The following is a 14,573-nucleotide window of genomic DNA, read 5'->3' as shown; positions in this document are numbered from 1 at the left end:
CAGTATGTTTTGGACCAGTGATGGTATCACACAGGTGTTCCGAGAGGAAGTTCCAAATGTAGCTCCAAGCAAGAGAGAAAGATCAACCTTTTTAGGGAACAAGTAGACCTGGTGAGATAACAACACAGTGTACTGGCTTGAGTTTTGGGCTCGGACTCTCAATGATAATGGAAATCAACTGGGTGGCCTTGGGCAAGTCACACACTTTCACACTCAGAGGAAGGCAAGAAATCATGCCAAGAAAACTAGGGTTGTCATACACTGGAGTCAACTTGAATGCGCATAACAACAACAAAATTGTAGAGCTGGGGGAATGAAGAAAACAGGCAGGGATCTACTGGATTTAAATGTGTGGAGAGGCAAGGCCATGGGGCATTTGAAGGCAGGGTCCAAGAATTTATGGAGGATCCTAGGTGCAGCTGGCATCAAATGGGGCTAACACTGCAATAACTAAGCAGATTTTAATTTATTCACACTAGGGAACAGTGGTTTTCATTTGGATTAAGAGAGGTGCAGGGACATATTTTGGTGTGTTTTTCTGGGAGACTGTAGCTCGCTTAAGGACATTTATGGAATCTGTGGCTGAGACACAAAGGTTGTAGCTTAACTTTTCTTTCTCTGGGAATGCAAACAGTTACTTCAGCATAAAGTCAAACTCCAGTTTCAAACTGTCTTGTCAGTTTGGTGAAAAAGGTGTTTGATTTTTAACACTGTCCCAAGAACAGCAACATATAGCCCATCTGTGTGGAGAAGGATCAAAGATGCATGTTGTGTTGGGCATGCTGTCCACGCAAAGCATTATTTGGATTTTCCACTTCAAGTGGAATTTGTATTAGTCCTGTTTTGCTGACATACTGATTCTGGGAAGGTTGAAATGCCACTAGGAATGTCCAGGGATTAATGATTGCCAGCTCGCCCCTTTCACAGTCCCTTCAGTAAAAGGTTTCTATGGCACCTCAAACAGCATTTCTCTACTCACTGGCACAGATGACAGAGCTCAGTTGCCTCACTGCCATAAATCAGTCAGTTATAGCACTCTCTCTCTGTGCATATGTGTTGTGTGCCTTCAAACTGTTTCCAACTTATGGCAACCCTAAGGCAAACCTCTCATGGGGTTTTCTTAGCAAGATTTATTCAGAGGAGGTTTGCCATTGCCTTTCCCTGAGGCTGAGAGAATGTGACTTGGCCAAAGTCACCCAGTGGTTTTCATGGCTGAGCTTGGGATCAAACCCTAGTCTCCAGAGTAGTTCAACACTCAAACCACTATGCCATGTGGCTCTTTTATAGCACTGTAAGCTATTTGAACAATTTGGGTTACATGGCCACATTTATACAATTCCATCCCTCTGTGGCCTATTGTCCAGGTGACAGATTCTCCAAAACATCTTAGGCTTCTGCCTGCTCTTTCAACTTACTATACAACATTGCCATGGAGTCCCTTTGCAAAGCCAAACTGGAAGATCACTCTATTAAGATGACCATGGCATTCATTATTCTAGCTAGAGGGAAATCTATCTTGGATACTACACTTCTGGGAGTGATTGACAGAGATGGAATTTTATGAGCTAGCTAAACACAGCAGGCAGGATGTAATAGGCCTGCTGATTTCTAGCCTTGCCGAGCAATTCTTATTGATGCTGCACTGAAGGTAGGATTTAGTTAATGACAGACCGTCATCATGCAAAGGCATGATTGCATGCCCACCCATTTTTGTCACATTAGTTGCATCAAGGGACCCCAGGAAGGGGGAAATGTCAACTTCCTAGTTACTCAAACTGGCTCATGATCAGAGACAGTTCTAAAGAGTTTTAGAAATGTGAGCAATGAGAAATGTACCAAATGACACCACTTACTTTCGCTAGCCCTAAGCACTGGTTTTACCTCCAACCTGCCTCCTGAAACCTTAGCAGGCTCTTTAGCATAGAAATTGCATTCCCAAGATAGCTTTCAGTGCTGTTCTCAATCTCAGCCTCTCTCTTTTTCAGAGTATGCTTAGCAAACATCAGGAGATGGCTCTTGGTGCCAAGACTTCATTAGCAGGCACTTGGAAGTTGAAAGGGTGACTGATGGGCAGCCAGATCGCCAATGTTCTTGGCCCTCCCATCTGTTACAAAGTGAAGAAGTACAATAACATTAAAAATCCATTAAAAAGTGATACCTTTATTAGAACAACCAAAATGCACAATATATATGTTGCCTACTTTTGAAGCTCCACTGGCTTCTTCGTCAGGAAAAGGTGTTAAATCTCCCATTACCCACATGGCCAGAAGAAGGAGGGGTTTGCCTGCATGAATACCCTCCATACCATCTGAACTGAGAACAACTACAGCTTCTGGACAAAATGCAGGCCTGTGACTAATATCATATTTTCCCCTTTCTGTACTATTTTTAACATCTTTGCCTAATGAAGAAGCCAGTGGAACTTCGAAAGCTTGCAACATGTATACTTTGCATTTTGGTTGGCCCAGTGAAGATATCACTGTTTTGTGAATTTGGGATATTTATTGTACTTTGCAATATGGCCTACACAAGCTTTGAAAGCTTGCAACATATACACTTGTCCCTCCATATTTGCTAGGGTAGGGTCACACAACTCCCGTGAATATGGAAAACTGCAAATAACAAAAACAGCATGTTTTTACACCTCTCTAGGAATCTCTAGGTCCTCCAGTGCAACTCTGTGGTCAGCATCCGACAGAGACTGACCATAGAACCGAGCTGGAGAAGCTACAAATGACTAGTATTCTCTCTAGGAATCGCTAGGTCTTTCAGTGCAACTTTTAGTTAAAGCTGACCATAGATTTGTGCTGGAGGACCTAGATATTCCTAGAGAGAACATATTAATCAAATCCGTAAATAATCAAACCTGCAAATATCAGAACCACAAATATGTAAGGATGTGCGTATATTGTGCATTTTGGGTTGACCCAGTAAAGACATCACTGTGAAGTCAAAGGCTTTCATGGCTGGCATCTATAGTTTTTTTTTGTGGGTTTTCTGGGCTATGTGGCCATGTTCTAGAAGAGTTTCTTCCTGATGTTTTGCCAGCATCTGTGGCTGGCATCTTCAGAGTTTTGTGGATTTTGGATATTATTGCGCTTAGAATATGGCCTACCCGGCTACCCCTGGATACGTTCAAAGGGAAGAAGGCCCAGGTACCCAGGCAGATCAGAAAGGAACCGAGACACCCTCCATGCTTTGCCCCCCCCCCCACGCACCACCTAAAGCCAAACCTCCTGCTGCTGTTGCAGCTGCTTTTTAAAAGGGACCCAAGAGCCGCTAGCATTCATCTTCTCCTCCCGCGTCGTCCTCACCTACCTGCTCCCTCTGCTCACTTGCAGCCTTGCACAGGCTTTCATCCCAGCACCTTTTCCATTTGACCCCCCTCCGTCCTGCAACTAGTTCCCCTCCCATCCTCCTCTCCAAAAGATGAGATTCTCCAAACAACCCCTGGAACATATCCATGACATTAGTCATGTCACAGCAGTGGGGTCCCTAGGGTTGGTCTCACGGTGTTCCCCCGTCCCAGTGACCCCATTGACCTACTCCCATAATTAGCATTTTGTACTTGTAAACTGCAATTTCCTTATATCACTGAAGGCAATGGCAATAGCTGTGACATAAACATCCAGCAAAATTAAAAGTACATTGGACCCTTGTTATCTGCTGGGGCTTGGCTCCAGGACTACCTGTGGCTACCAAAATCCATGGATGCTCAAGTCCCATTGTATACAGTGGCATAATAAAATGATGTCCCTTATCTAAAATGGAAAAATCAAGGTTTGCTGTTGAGAATTATGTATTTTTTTAAAAAAAAGTTGCACATGCTTGAATCTCTGGATACTGAGGGCCAACTAACATGATGGATTCCAAGGAAACATCTTCTTTGAATTGCAAATGGACATTAAATTTCATAGGATCATAGAGTTGGAAGAGACCGCACGGGCCATCAGTCCAACCCCCTGCCATGCAGGAAATCCAAATCAAAGCATCCCAGACAGATGGCCATCCAGCCTCTGTTTGAAGACCTCCAAGGAAGGAGACTCCACTACACTCCGAGGGAGTTTGTTCCACTGTCGAACAGCCCTTACTGTCAGGAAGGTCCTCCTAATGTTGAGGTGGAATCTCTTTTCCTGCAGTTTGCATCCATTGTTCCAGGTCCTGTTCTCTGGAGCAGCAGAAAACAAGCTTGCTCCCTCCTCAATATGACATCACTTCAAATATTTAAATAGGGCTATCATATCACCGCTTAACCTTCTCTTCTCCAGGCTAAAGATCCCCAGCTCCCTAAGTCGTTCCTCATGGGGCAAGGTTTCCAGACCTTTCACCATTTTAGTCGCCCTCCTTTGGACACGCTCCAGTTTCTCAATGTCCTTTTTGAATTGTGGTACCCAGAACTGAACACAATATTCCAGGTGGGGCCTGACCAGAGCAGAATACAGTGACACTATTACTTCTCTTGATCTAGACACTATACTTTTATTGATGCAGCCTAAAATTGCATTGGCCTTTTTAGCGGCCGCATCACACTGTTGACTCATGTTCACATTGTGGTCTACTTGGACTCCCAGATCCCTTTCACATGTAGTCTCATTCAGCCAGGTGTCACCCATCCTATATCTGTGCATTTCATTTTTCTGCCCTAAGTGCAGTACCTTACATTTCTCCCTGTTGAAGTTCATTTCCTTGACTTTGAAAATCTCCCAGTGACCGCATGGCCAAAGGGGGAGATGCCAGCTACAGATAGCCCTCTTGCCATCTGAACTGAGACCAGAAACAGAAAATGCAGGCCTATGACTAACATCTTCAATTCCTTTTCCTCCTGTTTGCCTAATGAAGAAAAGGCCAGTGTGACTTTGAAAGCTTGCAACAGGTAATTGTGCATTTTGGTTGGCCCCATAAAGGTATCATCATCATCATCATCATCATCATCATCATCATCATCATCTATTTATTTGTATTTGTATCCCGCCTCCCCCTTTTGATGATCATGGTTTGGCTGTTACTGGGTTTGCTATATGGCCAACACGGCTACCCCTAGGTGTTTGTTTTGTATATCTTTCGTCTTACACACAGCCTACATATATTTACGTGTATGTAGTTTCCTGTGGTTGAAGTGAACATCTGTGGTGCTTTCTTGAGAAAAAAAATGTTTTTTAAAAAGGATATATATATATATATATATATATATCAATCCCCCTCCCATTGAGTACCATTGAGACCACCTCTTCCACTGATCTCCAGAGTTTTAAAGTGACGCAGGCGAATGCCACAGTCAGTTCCTGCCCAAAAGGCAGCTGTTTGGGGAGCAGTGGTACCAACCGCTCCCCCCCTTTCTGAGTGCCACCTGGTACAGTCCACTCCACAGCCCTCTAGTGACCCCCCCTCCCTCCTGGGGAGTGAAACAGCGAGCCAGAATTGAAGCAGCGATACTCTTCAGCGAACGGACGTATGGATAGGCGCGCGCGCGCGCGCACATATATCAGTACGCATGCGCGCGAGCAGGCCCCCTTAGTCCCTCTCCTTTGCTCGTCTGCCCAACTCTCTCTCTCTCTCTCTCTCTACCACCCTTGCAACAAGGCGCGGCCCCGCCTCTTCGTTTTGACTGACAGTTGTCCTTGTCCAATCCTTCCTCCCGTTTCGGCTTTTGGGGGCGGGAGCTACGGCTCAGCCCCCTCCAATCGGAACTTGTTTTTTTCCCGTTCCTATACCGCGTTTTGGATGAAGGGAGGGGGGAGAGAAATAGAGCGTTGTGGGCGGAGCCAGGAGTTTTTTAGGCAGCGGCGGAGGGAATGGCTGTCATCCATGAAGTCATATTCATAATCGAGTTCCTCCGGCTGGCTCCGGGTGACTCAGAGGCAGAGGGAGAGACGCCCGCTGTCACCGCCGCCGCCCCGCGCTTTCCCCAGGCCAGGTAAAGCCCGCCTGCAACTTCCTTCTCTTCCTTCTTCTGCCTCTGCATGGTTTCCCCTTCCTTGCACGGGGGCTGCTTTATTTGGGTATATTGGGAGCGGGGATTAGGAGGGAAAGACCTTTGAGGTTCCAGATCCGTTCCCTGTCAAGATTAAAGCCATTGAGGCCCCTGGACCCTCCTCTGAGCCCCTCTCCTTCTCCAAATCCTCCAGAAGAAAGTTTCCTCCCCTGGAACGTGTCCCCCTTTTTACTCCCCATCGGAGGGGAAATGAAACATGACTTTGTGAGTCAGCGGAACCTGGCCCCGGTTGCAAAGGCAGGGAAGGAGGGAAGGAGGGGGACTCGCTCAGTCAGCTGCATCATCATCATCATCATCTGCTGGTGTTTTGCCAGTCCTGGATGGAAACCTAGCCCAGGCAAGAGAGAAACCAGAGGGAGCCAGAAATAGGCTCCTCCTCAGAGGAGGAAGGCTCCTGCTTGCCTCCTTCTCTCCTGACCTGTTTTAATTTTGGAGGTGGCTCTCAGTGTACAGGAGCCAGAAAATAACGAGGCATCAATCAACGCGAGGGATTAACTGCGAGCCAGGCAGGCTCTCTTCCACCGACCAAGCAGTTAAGGCTTTCGGGGCAGCCAGCGTGGCTCGGTGGCTTCAGTGTTAAGAGGCAGGAGGGCTCCTCTGGGGAGCAGGGCTTTGAGTCTCGGCTCCGCCGCGGAGACCCACTGAGCGACCTTGGGCGAGTCACACTCTCTCAGCCTCCGCATCGGAAGCCTCAGTGGCCATGCCCTCCATCTGCCCTGCCCAGCAAACTGTCATAATAGATTCGCCAGAAGTCAGAAATGCAGCTCGAAGAAGGCGCACAACAACAACCACAAGGAGCAGGGTTTGTTGTGGCCTCGGGTTTGCTGGGTTGTTGTTGCGAAGCGCTTTAAGTTGCAGCCACAACACTCTCCTGCCCCGAAGAAGAAGGAGGAGGAGGAGCCCGGCCGCCTTTATTTTATATGTCGTTTTGTTTTTGGCCCTGGAGGCGCTGCCTTGGCCTCTCCCTTCCTCCGCCTGCTTTAACTGCCTCCTCCTCTTCGTCAGCCCAGAAGAGGCAGAGTTTGGAGACGTGGCCCCCGGGGAAAGGGCGCCCCCGAGGGCCGGGGCAGCCGAGCCACGGACGGAGGAGGAGAATCCCCTTCTTCCCTTCCTGCCTGCCTCAAGCGCAGACACCGGGAGGAGGGGGAGCTGGGCGGGCGCCGCTCGCTGGCACTTCTCCTTCTTCTTGTTGTTGTTGTTGTGGTGCGCCTTTAAGTGGGATGTGCTAAAACAAATGACAGGACTTGCCCATATAGAGAAGCCATCATACTTGCCCATGAGGGATCATAGGGGAAGACTTGCCCAGAGGGAAACATTGAACACTTGCCCAGTTCTTCAATCATTCTCTATGGACATGTATTCGCCAGTGATTCTCTATGGGCGAGCATTCTCCAATGTTTCCCTATGGAGTATCCTCTATGGGAAAGTATGGTTCCCCTGTGGGCAAGGACTGCCATTGGTTTTAGTACATCCTCCTCCAAAGTCCTTCCCGACTTATGGCGACCCCCATCGTGGGGGGTTTCTTGGCAAGATTTGCCCAGAGCCGGGGACTTTCTTTGCCCTTGCCTTCCCTCTGAGGAAAAGGCCGAGAGAGGGAATCTGGTCTCTAGAGAGTTGTAGTCTAACGCTGAAGAAGAAGCCACGACGACGCTGGCAGTTTGACCTCTTCGAAATGGCCGGCCAAGGACCACCGCCTCAGCGCTTCCAGAAACGCCTCTAGACCGTTGCTTTTCCGTTGGCGACGACGGTTGGGCGCCTCAGAAAGGGACGCCGAGGAGGCGCCGTTGTTGTTTTTAATATATGTGACAGGAAAGGTTTCCAAAGGTGGACACAAACACACAAAAACACACAAAACACTCTTCCCCATCCCCTGACTGGGTCTGTCTGTACAGCGCTTGCCGTTCCTCCTCCCAGCCCCTAATGGGAGCCAGGAGCCTGGGCCCTTTCCCTCAGGGAAAGGAGGGAAAAGTTTTTTTGGTGGTTGTGGCGGCGGCTGCTGCTCCTCTGAGGGAAGAGGAGGAGGAGGAAGAGGCGAGGCCGGTGGGGCTGGCTCTGCCTCCCTTCCTCCGCCTCCTCCGCCTTCTCCCTCAGCAGCAGCGCCGAGAATCAGGAAGTCATGTCGGCTCTCCTTGGCACCGCAGCGGCGGCGCTGGCACCCTGCTAGGCCTCTCAGGCCCATGCCAAGCGCAGCCTGAATCGAGACCTAGGAGGTAAACAGCCCCCAAAAGGGAAGGCTGCAGCCGCACTGGGGGAATAACCCGGTTTGGCACCGCTTTGGCTCGACGTCTGGCTCTTTGCTATGGAATTCTGGGAGTTGGAGTTTGTTGTGGGGCCCTCTGGGCCCCACAACAAACTCCAACTCCCAGAATTCCATAGCAAAGAGCCTGAAACTTCTAGAAAAGTCTTAAGAGTTGTGGGGTGTTTTTAATTTCCCTTTTTAAAAGCCTCCATAGGCGATCTATATGGGAAGGAGTGTGTGTGTGGGTCGCGATTTTGGTACTATTTATGGCGCAGGGATGGGTGTATTGTGTTTCTCTCTCTCCCCTTTTTGGGGCCGAAGTTGGGGAACAAGCACATGGGCGCCGATGGCCTCTTCCGGTGTGTGTTGTGCAACTTGAACAAGGCCTTGTGGGAGAGAGAGATGGCCCTCCATTTGTTTCAGGCGGCATTGGGAGGATCCTGAAGGGTTTCATCACCTCCTCAGTGAAGATTACCCACAATCTGAGACGGAACAAGAGGGGCTGATTACATGGCTCTGGCGCCGCAGGGGTCTGTGTGGTGTGTGTGTGTGTGTGTGTCTGTGTGCGCAGGCGCTTAGATTTTTTTTAGATTGCATTAGTTTGCATAAATGTTGGCAGCTGTACACAACTTGCTCGGACGTGTGTGTGTGTGTGTGTGTGTGTGTGTGGTGTGATCTCACTAAAGTGTGTGTGTGAGAGAAAAGTGTGTGTGATCTCTGCTAAGGTGTGTGTGTGTGAGAGAGACAGAGAGCTGAAAAAGTGTGTGATTTCACTAAAGTCTCTGTGTGTGTGTGTGTGTGTGTGAGAGAGAGAGAAGTCAAAAAGTGTGTGTGATCTCACTAAAGTGTGTGTGTATGTGTGAAAGAGAGATCTTAAAAAGTGTGTTTGTGTTGTTATCTCACTAAAGCATGTGTGTGCATGAGAGAGAAGTCAAAAAGTGTGTAATCTCACTAAAGTGTGTGTGTGTGTGTGACAGAGAGAGAGATCTCAAAAAGTGTGTGTTTTGGGGGGGGGGGGGGAGAAAGGCAGTCCCGGAGCCCTGCCGCTTTTAAGAGGGTAGTTGACATTTCCCGCATTGTTGCCTGCCTTTCATTCTTTTGTGGGCCTTTTAGCCCCTTCTTGCCTCCAGCTTCCTTTAGCCCCAGCCTTTAAACTCCCGAGGTCTGGACAATGAATGCAAAAGCCAGCCTCCCATTCCTTAGTACTATAGCAGCTCCATGTTAGGAGGTGGGCCCCTCTTTGGCTGTGTGAGTCAGTGTATTGTCATGCAAATTTAGGCACACTTTCTCTTTGTGAACCTAATTGCCCTATTATTCTCGCGCATTGCCCCCCCTCCATCCTCCTGTGGGGGCTGTTTGAAATGGTTTAGCAGGAGGACAGAATAGGAGTCAGATTTTTATGCCCATCTGCAATTCATCAGGCCCATGAAACAACAAAAAATGTTCTATCAGCTATGAACATTTTGAAGCAGATTCAAAGTTAAGTGTGTCACGTAACAGATGTGGGCTTGACAGAGGTGAAGGCGAAGCATCATTAAATAAGTATTTCTCCCAAGTTATGTCTGTGCTTCAGGTCTAGCTGTACTGTAAGGATTTCATAGAATCTCTGCACCGCCAGAGTAGGTTCAAAGTAGCCTTAGATCTTTTCTTTTTGTTCATTGCTAAAGTGGTTGGTGTGCATTCCTTGTCCTATTTGAAGAGTGCTTTGACCAACACCTGAGGCTTGAGGCTGACAAAAGAGTGGGAAAAGTCTTCTGGCTTGCCTTTTTAGGTTGTTAATTTTGGAATGGTGTGGAATATATATTTCCCCCCAAAGTGTAACGTCCATCCTCATGCGCAGGCTTTTGTTTGACTTTGAAGTTAAGATCAGAAGGTGGACAGGTTTGTGGGTGCTTTTTGCTTTATTTTGGACTGTGTTCATTATTTTCTTACTATTGAGTTCCTGATTATTGTTGTAACCTCGGTGATCCGTGAATGGAGACTTCTCAGTCGGGAGCAAATGGGTATACTGAGATGGATCTATTAAAACTATTTCCACTGCGTTCCTGTGGTTCCTGTTATTTTTGAAGATGATTGTATGTGAAGCAGGTTGCCTTGCCTCCTGCTTGCTCAGAGTTCACCTCCACAGAGTTTCTTCACTGTGAGAAATGCCCAAAGACCCATCTTCAGGAGTATAGGTTGCTCCAAAAGTCATCTCCATGAAGGCTGGGATGTGAGCAAGCCCTCCTTTTAACAACTTCCACCCTATTTCATGTGTCTGCCTTTCTTCTCCAGTCCCCTGCAGCACCCCACCTGTCAGAGTCATGATGTGTTATGTATTGTTAATCTGATATTGGAAACCGCTTTGATCGTCCACGGAAAAGCGGTATACAAATAAAGTTTATTATTATTATTATTATTATTATCCAAATTTGCCCTGGAGGGTCTCCAGTTCTCTGGAGCAGATTTGTGGGGTGGGATGCATTGGGGAAGTGGAGTTTCTTCTGTGGTGTCCATTTCACTGGCAGGCAAACACAAGCTATCAAGTGTGATATGATAATGGAGGTGAGAATGCCTGGATGACCTTTCCTCAGGTGTTTTTTCCTCCGTATTTATACATTTTCTTTGGTTCCTTATGAGCTTTGTGTGAAGTTGTATTTCTTGAAGCATGGTAGAAGGGAGTATGCAGAAGCAGGCGATGCCATATTTTATTCTGTTAGCACAAAGTTAAAACAGTTCAAAGCGCATCTTAAATGTGTTTTAAACCTTTTTAACTTGGTGCTTTAATAGAATTGTTATTTTATTTCTCTTAGCACAAAGCTAAAACAGTTTAGGGCACATTTTAACCTGCGTTTTAAACTTTTTTTTAACTTGGTGCTTTAATAGAATTGTTAGTTCAGTTTGTGTTTTAACTTTTGTATAGTAAAATTTTGTTGTTGTTTTTGTGTGCCTTCAAGTTGATCCCAACACGGTCACCCTAACCTAAGGTGACCCTATCATAGGTTTTTTGGGGGCTGAGAGCATGTGATGTCTCCTAATTTCACCCAGTAGGTTTCCATGGCTGAGTGGGGAATCGAAGCCTGGTCTCCTGAGTCATAATCCAGCACTCAAACAACGACACCATGCTGACTCTAATAAGATTTTAGCTGAACTTTATTTTAACTTCTTGTATACTGCCTTGGGTATTATGTCAAGAGAAATACAGGATATAAATTGATTTATTCCTGCTAGCCCCCCACTTCTCCTTGTCTGTCCCCTTCTCACCATTTCTTCCTCCTCCTCCAGATACTTAAGCCAAAGCCATCAGGAAGAGCCCTGAAACCCTTCCCTTCCTTTTCACCAATCCCCAAGGCTGGTTGACCTGCACTTTTTGGAAACCTCAATCCTGGCTTGTTTACTAGCTTACTGCCAATAATGTCTGTGAAATTATTTCTCTCCCTTGGTGGTGTCTTATGCTTCCTCTAGGGGACCTTTTCCCAGTTGGCAAAGCACTGATTGCATTGACAAATTGTGATTATTTTTCCTCTGCCTGTAAATTACATTGACAGTGGCTTGTGTTGTGTGGGCTGGAACATAAAGTGGATATCCAGTCCATTTTCTCGTAATGTGCAGACAGTACATCTTAACAAGCCGTGAAGAAAAATTGAAAGCAGTTTAACAGCATTGCATGCTGCCATTAGGATAAGCAAAATGGCTCCTCAATAGTCACCGGAAATCCACTCCCCCCAAAAGTGGTAGACTGGTAAAAATGTACTTCAGCTAGTACAGAGAGGAATGATAGTGAGTATGGGGCATGCTTAAACTGTAGAAACAATGCAGTTTGACACCACTTTAAGAGCTGTAGCTCCTGGAATTTGTAGTATTAGAAGCTCTTTAGCCTTCTCTGCCAAAAAGTGCTGGTACCTCACCAAACTACAAATTGCAGAATTCTGTAGGATGGCCCCATGGCAGTTAAAGTGTTGTCAGACTGCATTATTTTTACAGTGTAGATGAACCCTACGATAATCAATATCCTGTTCAGAAATTACCCTGGTCAGTATTTCATTAACATCAACGTAAGTACAATTAGTTTCATAATTAGAGAGACAGAGAACTGTTCCAATGTGGAATAGGCTACCTTGGAAGATGTGGGCTCTTCTTTATTGGAAGCTTTGAAACTAGTTGGGTGCACGCCTCTCAGGAATGCTTTAGCTGTGGATTCCTGTAGTAGCTGGATTAGGTGATCCTTGGGATATTTTGTGGTTCCATAGTCTTATGAATGGGGGGAATTGTATTGTTGACAATGAGTGGAGGAACATTTTGTTTGCTTACAATGAAATATGAATATGAAATAGACTACTTTTCTATGTATATTGTATCTACTTTCTATAATTTTAATGGGAAAAAAAGGTCTGGTGGGCTTTGCCTCTTTCCCTGAGGGTAAGCACCTTGGGTGTGTGGCCATCAAGCAATTGCCCAGTCTGAACAGTGACTGTAAACCCTCCACCCCAAGTTGGGATATCTGTATTCTGCACGATAGCTTGTAAAGTGGGTTGGCAAGTAGCTCAGTTGGAAGGATTTGGTACTTGCACCAAATGAATTGCTGATTTCAAGTCTGTTCTAGTGTTCTTGTAATAGTGAGGCTATTGTCTGAAAAAAGACCTTTCCTAAAGGCTTCTGCAAGTCATATTGTCTCAGCCTCAGAAGATGGCAGTGACAAACCCCCTCTGAAGAAGCTTGCCAAGAAACCCCTGTTATAGATTCTAGGGTCGCCATAAGTTGGAAACAATCTGATGGCACACAACAATAACAAAGGCTGTATCTGCTCAGTATGATTGTTTGCATCTACCCTAATAGTCCTATGGAGTGCGTTGGAAATACAGGCAAGCCTCCATTAACAAAGCCTCTGACAGTGAAGCTTCTTTTAACGAAAGATTTTAATGCCCACCCAACCCTCTTTTCTTTCTCATCCTCTGTTTAGCTGGCAGTCTTTTAGCAGCATTGAAATGGGGAGAATGGTAAAGGAGAGTGGGAGAAACACAGAATGTCAGTGTAGGAATGCAGCGGTGTCTCTGCGGTAAATAGTGCAATAAACAAAGCTTGAGCTGGGAAAGAAGATGATTCCACTCTAGGTGATCCTACTGTAGCTGTGTTTGCTTAGTACAACAGGCAAGGTAAACAGCTGCATCACTTACTGAGCATGTGTGAAGAGCAAACAGAAAGAAAAGGGGAAAGCAGATTAGCTTTCCAACTACATTGACATGCTAAAAAAGTATAGATCTGTTTGTTCACTAAAGTAGAAATCACAAAAAGTGGAGACTGCTGAAAGAAAAAAGTAATCACTGGATGCCTTTTGGGAAAAGCTCAGTGGTCTCTAGAAAGTTCAAAATGTTTTATTTATGCAAGTCGTACAGGATCTTATTATTTTATTTTACTTGTGCATATTGTTTAGTTTTGAGCAAAAAGATAGCTGAAATATGAAGTGCTCTTCTTTTTCTGTGGTGTAGGAACTTCCAACACTGTACCTTCCTTGTCATTTCCGCCCTGACACCAAATTTTCTGTTAAGGAAGTAACACTGAGAAACACATGTACCTTTTAAACTGAGATATACCTGTGCTAAGTCTGGTGCCAGAATATTAAATGTTTGTCTCTAGTCCCTTAGGCTGTGCAGACCGCCTTAAGGGTGGCCTGCAGCAGCCCCTTTTAGCGCCAGGACAGAGCCATGGAAACTACATGTTGTGGCCCTGATCTTGCCTTTTTTGTGCCCCGGAAAGGGCACCATAGCTATGGTGCTGTGGCTTTTCAGAGCTCCTTTGGCACTGTGTCATGTAGGAGGAGCATTGTGATGCTGCTTGCTGTGTGATGTGGCACACATTGCCATGCTGGCCTGGGGACAGAGTTGGGCATGCGTCTTATGGACGCCATGTCTCCAACTCCGCTGTCAGGCTGGTCTAATGGCTGGTCTGTACAGCCCCCCCCCCCCCCCCCCCCAAGTCTTCTAACTCCTGTATCAGACTAAGGTCGTGCAATTTTCAAGGACTGCAGGTTCAAAATTCTACTTGATTGGGCTAGTTAATCTTAATCTTACACAGAGGGGTTGACAAGGCACTAACTGTTGGAAGTTATGTTTTAGCTTAACCATGGCCATTCCAGGCTTCTGAAAAACGAGTCATATATTCAGAGAATGTAGGAAAACTGGAAATAGATTCTCTTTCCATCATTTGCATTGAGGGAGAGGGCAGGTGGAGGAGCAATTGAAAAGGAAGCTTGCAAGAGGAGTTTGAATTGCAGCCTGTATTCATGCATAGAAGTGATTAGATAAAGAATATAGTTATGAGAGCCCGTGAGGTGTAGTGGTTTGACTCTGATTCTGGAGACCACGG

The 14,573-nt window shown here is 46.3% G+C and overlaps 1 protein-coding gene across 3 annotated transcripts in view; it reads left to right on the top strand.

The window, feature by feature from the left end:
- Window positions 1-5,717: 5,717 nt before the first annotated feature.
- Window positions 5,718-14,573, top strand: part of LOC149323626 (SWI/SNF-related matrix-associated actin-dependent regulator of chromatin subfamily A member 2-like) — a 169,212-nt gene continuing 160,356 nt past the window's right edge. Inside the window, exon 1 of one of the 3 annotated variants that reach the window (XM_089490224.1) lies at window positions 5,718-5,914. The gene's annotated coding sequence lies outside the window, so the exon portion shown is untranslated. Of the gene's footprint in view, window positions 5,915-7,801; window positions 7,817-8,021; window positions 8,203-14,573 lie in introns of those variants that run through there. The other 2 variants (XM_089490237.1, XM_089490231.1) reach the window with 2 other exon arrangements.

The sequence above is a fragment of the Sceloporus occidentalis genome, unplaced genomic scaffold (genome assembly GCF_023333645.1).
Source record: "Sceloporus occidentalis isolate IW3139 unplaced genomic scaffold, rSceOcc1.0.p SCAF_1, whole genome shotgun sequence".
Lineage (NCBI taxonomy): Eukaryota > Metazoa > Chordata > Lepidosauria > Squamata > Phrynosomatidae > Sceloporus > Sceloporus occidentalis.
This window is presented reverse-complemented; position numbering and strand designations above follow the sequence as displayed.